We start from the raw sequence: 7683 nt of genomic DNA, 5'->3' as shown, positions 1-7683 counted from the left end.
GGGGGGGGGGGGGCTGTCTGATAAGGACCGACCGGCGCGGCGACTTGAGCGTTTTGTTCCAAACGGCGCCGTTTGCCTGCCTGTCATGCCACGTCAGCGTTTTTGGGGCCCACCTGTCGGAAAAGAGATCAAATGAGGCTAAACGGCTGTTCAGTGCTTTTTGCAACGGGTTAAGAGATTTTATGGTGTTTTTTGCAACATATTAACGACTTGGTAGTTTCCTGCAAACCTAGCCACAAATGTGGTGGTTTCTTGCAATTGACTCCTGATTGCAAGAACGGTTTCCAGAGTTCCAGATACTGGGTCATAGGTAATCACCTTGCGTTTGGATGTAGCCAAGATTACCTTGTTCCTTGATCCACAATTGCCAACAGAACCAATGACTCTAATAATTTGCGGCTCCATCAAACCTCTTTGAACATGTTGTAACAAATCAATGCCATGTGCCAACGTCCAATCACCAGAGTTACAGTCCTGCATTTCCCAAATATCCATAATACTAGTATCAGGACGGAGGTCCCGGACCATACACAAGTGGTCATCAAGCTCCACCAGGTGCACTCCTGGAACCTCGAAGATTGGTGGCCGGATCATACACATGTGCTCAGCAATCTCCACCAACTGCCCTCCTGATGCCTCCTCAAACGGCGGTGACCTGAACCATCTAAAGGTCTCATCTGCAACGGAGAACGATAAGACGGCAGCTCTTGGCTTTGTGAGGAAAAGAGACGAGTCGATAACCCAATGCAGAAATCCGTCTGCGAACACTGGAGTAAATAGCAAAAAACTACCAGTTTACAGGCTAGGGTTCCAAAAAACTACCAACTTTTATTTTTTCTCAAAAACCTACCAGTCGCGTGGTTCGCTATTTCAAAAAACCCAAAACGCCCGTGACTAGCGATTTAACCGTTTTTCTGACCGTCTGGACCCACATGTCAGGCCACCTGGCCACGCACGCTCACGGCGCGGCCGTTGACGGCCGTTAGCCCATGTGGTCCGGTCAGGTTGGAACCAGTGTAAATACCCCACCCTGCTCCCACGCGTTGCTCGCTCTCTCCCCTGCTCCCACTCCCCTGCTCCAGTACGAGCTCGCCGCCGCTCGCCGTCTTTGAGGTCGGTCGACGTCGACTTCCTTGCCGCCATGCCTTCCTGGAACGACGAGGAAACGAGCTCGGAGGAGGAGTGCGAGGTCGTCAGCATGGACATGGGACTTATGGTAAGTTCTTTGCCACCTAGGGTTAGGGTTAGGTGCTAGTAGGCCGAGGCTACCGCCATGGATCTTGCTAAGTGTAGTGTTGCTGTTGTAGGATTCTTGTTCAAAAGTGAGGCTGGGGTTTGATTGTAGGATTGCTGTAAGCTAGGGTTCATCTCTATACAGTGTTAGGGTTCATGCTAAGTTGGGGATTTTTTTAGTGTTCATGTTTAATGAACCGTGCAAGTTGATTCTGGTGTTGAGTGGAGATTGAAACTAGTGTTTGTTGGTTATTTTGGTTGCAGGAGGAACTAGACACCACTGTGGAGCCCCCTTTCTGTGGCCAACTTGAGCTTGCTCATCCCAAGTGCATTCTGCACCAAATGAGGCCTATTAAGCGTGTTGCTTTTGAAGGGCCTGTAACAGGAAGGCGTTTCTATGGCTGCTCAGTCCAGGTTAGATGCCAATAAACTTTTCTGCTATGTATGTTCACTGCTGTTTGATATGATGCAGCACTTTGTTTGATATGATAGTCAGATATGTATTTTTGTTACTTTGGAAACTTAATCATGGCATTGTAATTACTTATCATATCTCATTTATGTTATGCATTGTTAGAAAATATCAAGTCTATACAAGTTAATCATGGAATTGAAATAAGCTCCTAGTCCATTTGTAATAACTTATCACATTTATAAATGCAGGAAAATTGTGTGAATTGTGGTGTTGTAGAGTGGGTTGATGGGCCTTGGCCAACTGTTCTTCAGAGATGTTTGTGCAAGCTATGGGAGATGTTCCATGAGCAGAACTTTGGAAGGGTACAGGACAAGGAGAAGTTTGAGAAGGAGTTGGCCAGGCTTAAGAGTGAACATGAAAGGGAGTTGGCCAAGCTTAGGACTGAAAATGACAAGCTTTGCATTGAGTACACCAAGCTTGTTGATGATGTATCCAAGATGTTTGATTGGCAGGATTGTAGGGTGGACAAGCAGGTGTACCAGAAACAAGTGGAGGAGGAAGAACTTGAGAAGAAGAAGAAGGAGCTAGAGGAGAAAGCTATGTTGGAGGTGCAGATGGAAAAGCTCAAACTTGCAAAAGAGCAGAGGTGCATTTTGCAGAGCCAAGCTGATATCATCAAGAACACTAGGAAGGCTATGAAGGATGTTGAAGTTGACAGAGATGTTCTTAAGAAGGAGAAGGCAAAGCTTGAGCTTGTTGTTGCTGAGCTGCTGAAAGAAGGGTATGGCAGCAAGGAGAAGTTAGAGCAAATCAAGGCCATCCTTGGGTCTTCAACTTGCTGTGATATGTTGGTGAAGTAAGTACATCCAAAGGCCTTTATATAAGGATGTGGCCTGGCATGACTGCAAGTGATTATGGGTGTACATTTTGGGGGGAATGTGAAGTTTAACCTAGTGTAAGAACCTTATTTCCTATGTTGTTAAGTTGTAATGGATCACCTATGCTATTAAGTGTTGTAATGGATCTCCTATGCTATTAAGTTGTGGAAATGGATCTCTTATGATACTAAGTTGTGGAAATGGATCTTGTATGCTATTAAGTGTTCAACTTGATCTTATATCTTTTATATGTTATTTGTTAGCCTACATATATTATTTCTGTGGGTAATTGGGCTTAGTGGCCCACTAGTCTCTGACCAAATGCAACCCTAGGCCTACTAAACCCAACCCCATCCATCTGTCAATATAAACCCCTCCCCACCCCCACCGTTTCCCAATGACTCCACCAGCCGCCACCGAAAAGAAACCCTACAGATGGATCCTGACATGGGAGATGTCACAGAGGAAGAGGGGGAGGCTGTGGTGGTTAGGATAGCAGCAGCAGCACAGAGGAGGAGGAGGAGGAGGCGCAGGCAGAGGGCACTAGAGGCGGCCCAGGATGAGCAGCAAGAGGAGTTCAACCGCCGACTCTCCGACAAGGTACTGCAGAAGTGCAATGATGAAGAACTAGAGCTGGTTTTCACTGGTGGCAGGGGAAGGTCATTCATGGAGATCATTAGGTGGGCAAGGATGAGGGCAGTCATGGCTCCTCATCCAGCAACTAGGGCCAAGTGGGTCCGTTTCTTTGAGCGCTATGACTGATATGTCAATCTCATCTCATCCATCTATATACCTATCTATCTATCTTTCTATGTTGGTGTTCTATGTAAGATCTGGTGTACTATGTAAGATCTACTCTATTCTATGTAATAACTGGTGTTTGATGTTACTCTGAACCAATGTATCTATGTATTTATGCTACTCTCAATGAAATTATGCAGTGGATATGAAATGTACTGACTGAATTAACAGACAGAAGATACACTGACTGAAATGTATTGACTGAATCAACACAGGAATGACTGTCTGAATGAACACACTGCATAGTAGTTATTACAAACCATGGTAGGTCAACTGACTGAATATCTCTGAAACAAAATAAAGTATAGTCATTACAGACCATAGTAGACCCAAATCCATCCATATTTGTTCACTGACACAAACAGAACCATACCAAATGAACTCAAGTTACCCAAATCCAAGAGCTAGTTACCACTTGCATAAAAATAGTCTTTCAGCCTCCCACTTGGCTTCCTGATCCTCTTTGACCCCTCCTGGACAACAGTTGAATTTGATTGCCTTGGTGCAATGAAAGTTCTTCTCTGTGCACTTGAAGATCTGGTGTTCTTAGCAGGAGAAGCTGTAGATGATCTGGTGTTCTTAGCAGGAGAAGAAGTGTTAGCAGCAGAAGAAGTTTTAGGCCTGCTCCTCTTAGCTGGTGCTCCTTGTGCTGTAATAGTTGAAGCAGCCCTTTTTCCCCTAGAAGTAGCAACTGGAGCTGGTGAAGGTGCAGAAGTTGTAGCTCTTGCTGTAGCTGGTCTTGGTTCAGGTGCAGTAGCAGCAGGTACTCTTGGAGGCCTCTGAGCATTTGTAGCCATAGAAGAACCAGCTTGAGAGTAATTTGCTCTATTTTCCTACACAATTAAGAAACATTGTAAGAAATTTAACAATGAAATGAGACAATAATCTGAAATGAAACATGGCCTCAAATGACCTGATGCTTGTTCATCCTCATCTGAAACTTAGGCTTCAAAGGGTCACCACAATTGTTGAACCTATGACCCTGCTTCTTGCAATTGCTACATGTGACAGTACCAATTCTTGAGGTGTCCTTTTTTGCTGGCACCTCAAATACACCTTTCCTTCTGGCAGTTTGCTTTTTGCCCTTCTTTTCTTTGAACACTGGTGGAGATATGTCATCTCCAGGTGTATGAGGCCAGTGGTCAGGACCTGGAACTGGGAAAATTATATGCTTGTATGTTTCACAGTACATGGGCTTTTTGAAGAAAGCATTGACAAAGTCTTCAGGATGTAGCTTCACTTTCTGCATTGCGGCAATGGAATGACTGCAAGGCACAGCTGTCATGTCCCACCTCCTACATTCATAGGTATGGTTGTTCAAGTTAACACAATATGTGTTCTCAGAGCTACTAGTCACTTGCCAGATCCCTGGACCTGCCATGTATGCATCACAATACTTAGCCCACTTCTTGGCTTCTTCTAAAATTTCTGAGTACGTTGGTGTGATCTCCCATCTGCATGACTATGTTTTCTCTCTGATTTTCTGAAACTTGATCATCAACTTTGTTCTTATGCCCTCCAGCATAGTCCTGATTGGCTTGTTCCTAACATCCAATATAATCCCGTTGAAAACTTCACTAAGGTTGCTAACAACCAGGTCAGTTTTGCAAACAGTATCCATTTTATATCTAGCCCATGTATGGTCTGGTATCTGTGACAACCACTGCCAAGCTTCAAAACTTTCTTTCTTCAAATTTTCCATCCCTTTTTCATGACCATTCTTAGTGAAGGAATAGGCAGCTTGATCTAAGTGTTTCTTGAGTTCCTCCCCTCTAAAACCAGCAGATTGGAAGTTTGCATATATATGTCTAAGACAAAACCTTTGTGGGGAGTCAGGGAATACATCATTGATTGCATTCAACAATCCCTGTTAATTATGATGGCTAAGTATGATGGTAAGTTTAAAGTGTGGTGGTCAAGAGAAGTGGAGCACATACCTTTTGTCTGTCAGACATAATTGTGTACTTGCCAAACTTGTTCCCACTCCCAATAACAGTTCTAAGCTGTGTGAGAAACCATGTCCAGCTGTCTATCTCTTCCTTGTCAACAACACCAAATGCAATGGGGAAGATGTTGTTGTTCGCATCCCTGCCAGTAGCTGCCAATATTTGTTGTCCAGTGCTGAGTTTGATGAAGCAACCATCTAAACCTGAAAATATGATCACATTAGTTGTAAATAACATGAATGCAACCATATTAGATATATGTGTAAGGATCATGTACCTATGAATGGCCTGCATCCATTTAGAAAGCCCTCTTTGCATGCAAAAAGGCAGTAGAACATGTAGTGAAACCTGGGGGTAGGAGCTGGATTTTCTAGGTCCTCTTTTGTTGTCACTATGCATCTACTGCCTGGATTAGTATCTAGCACACACTGGAGATAGTCCCTTAGTCTGTGATATTGGAGTTTGTGATCTCCTTGCACAACTTCAAGTGCTTGCTTCCTTGCCCTATATGCCAAGCTTTTAGGCACATGAACACCAAATGTTTTCTTTGTGTATGACAGAATTGTCTCAACACCAGCTCCAGGGTTTGATCTAATGGTATCCTCACAAACCTTGGCAACCCAATTGACTGTAACCTTGGTGCTCTCTCCACTTGCTCCACAAGTGTGATCCAAATTCATCTTCTTGATGTTGAAAGTTGACTCATTAGCTATTCTAGAGGCCACTATGTAAAACTGACAACCTTGCTTTCTATCAGAGCACCAAGCAATAGCCCTAGTTGGTTCATTTCTGTGATACTCAAAATTCCTAAGTGTCCTGACATGGAAATTTCTTAGTGCTTCTCTGAACTCCACAACATTTAGGAAGCACAAATGCAATGCAAACTGCTCATGTGCATCAGGGACTGATGGATCATACCACCTCCTCTCCTTCCTCTTCTTCAACCTTCTCTTCCTACCAGAAGGCAACCTTGGAACTTCTTCTTCATCACTAAGGCCAAAATCACCTGGAAAGCAGTATTCATCAGGTTCAGGCACAAAATCTTCAAACTTGATGTTTTCAGGCTCACTGTGTGAGTTGATAGTTGGGCCTGGTTTTCTGATAGGCTTAAGCTTCTTTGCTCCTTTCTCTGGTACAACTGAGGGTTCTTCATGTTCAGAAAGGACTTGGTCTTCCTCCCAAAACTCTGATGGTTCTGAGTTTGCTCCACAATAGTGCTCTGCAGTATCTTCCTCTTCCCTAGGCTTATGACTTGACCCTGTGCCAGCCTCATCTTCACCCCTACACCAAGCCTTGTATGATATTGTTTGCCCTTTGTAATCATCCCTAAAAAACTCAAAATCTGACGAAGATTTGTCCATCTCATCTTCATCTTCATCTTCATCTTCCTCATGTTCTACTTCTACATCTTCTTCTTCTTCCACAACATTTTTCCCCTTGTTCAAATTACAACTATGTTGTGTGTTAAGATAGGGCTCCTCAGGGATTTCTGGTGCCAAAGTTGCATTCTGGAGTGGATACATGACACCTTGTTGGGAAACACTATAAACAACTTCCTCACCAACATTACTAATGGGAATCTGTTCCTCAAGCAAGCTGTGATCCATATTAACATCTGCTGGGCTTGGATCAGTAGGCTTTCTGACAGTGATGTTCAGGATCTTCTTATCAACAAATAAGTCAAGCATTTGCTCTAATGCCTCCTCACTATCCAGGACCTCCACCCCCTCCAAGCCCTTTCCCTCTTCCTTTACATAAGTCAGAAAAGCCTCCATTCCATACCCCTCCAACTCAGCCAATGCTAATATGGTCAGATAACTAATATCTGAAGAAACCGAATACTTTCTCTCCATATTATCTGTTCCTTGGAAATGCAGCCTCATTTCCCAGATGTCTTCATCTAAGCTGTAGGAGATTTAATTGACAAACATTCATGTTTCAATTAACTGAAGCTTAAAACAATGATGAAATGTACTGAACATTACTAAACTGCATAAGCATGCCAACAAACAATTACACTGCTCATTCCCAATACCGCACTATCTTCTAAACCTAACTAAACCTAAAACTATCATCTTCTAACCCTAATTTTAAAATCTCAACTAAAACTGTAACTGCTACTGAAATTTCTTACCTCACTCCACCAAACGCGGACGCCCACCTGTGGCTGCCATCTGGATCCGCGTGGATGGACTTGGTCACTGCCCTAGCAGGCGGACTTCCGGATCTGAGCTCTCTCGACCCACCTGAGCCACGGGCGGTGATGGCCGCGGCGACCGCTGCACTGGGAAGCTAGAGCTGCCTAGCCATGCCTGAACTGCTGAATGTCCACCGCCCTCCTCACCGGTGACGCCTTGCCTCAAAAGCTCGCCGCTGACGCCATTTCGCTGCGGCGCCGCCATCGCCAACC

General features: G+C 44.3%; 1 pseudogene; it reads right to left on the bottom strand.

Annotated features, from left to right (window-relative positions):
- Nucleotides 1-7683, bottom strand: part of LOC123172246 (uncharacterized) — a 40984-nt pseudogene that overhangs the window by 32026 nt on the left and 1275 nt on the right.

Source organism: Triticum aestivum, chromosome 1D, assembly GCF_018294505.1.
Source record: "Triticum aestivum cultivar Chinese Spring chromosome 1D, IWGSC CS RefSeq v2.1, whole genome shotgun sequence".
In the NCBI taxonomy this organism is placed as follows: domain Eukaryota; kingdom Viridiplantae; phylum Streptophyta; class Magnoliopsida; order Poales; family Poaceae; genus Triticum; species Triticum aestivum.
The sequence above is the reverse complement of the archived record's forward strand: the minus strand, read 5'-3'. Positions and strand labels throughout refer to the sequence as shown.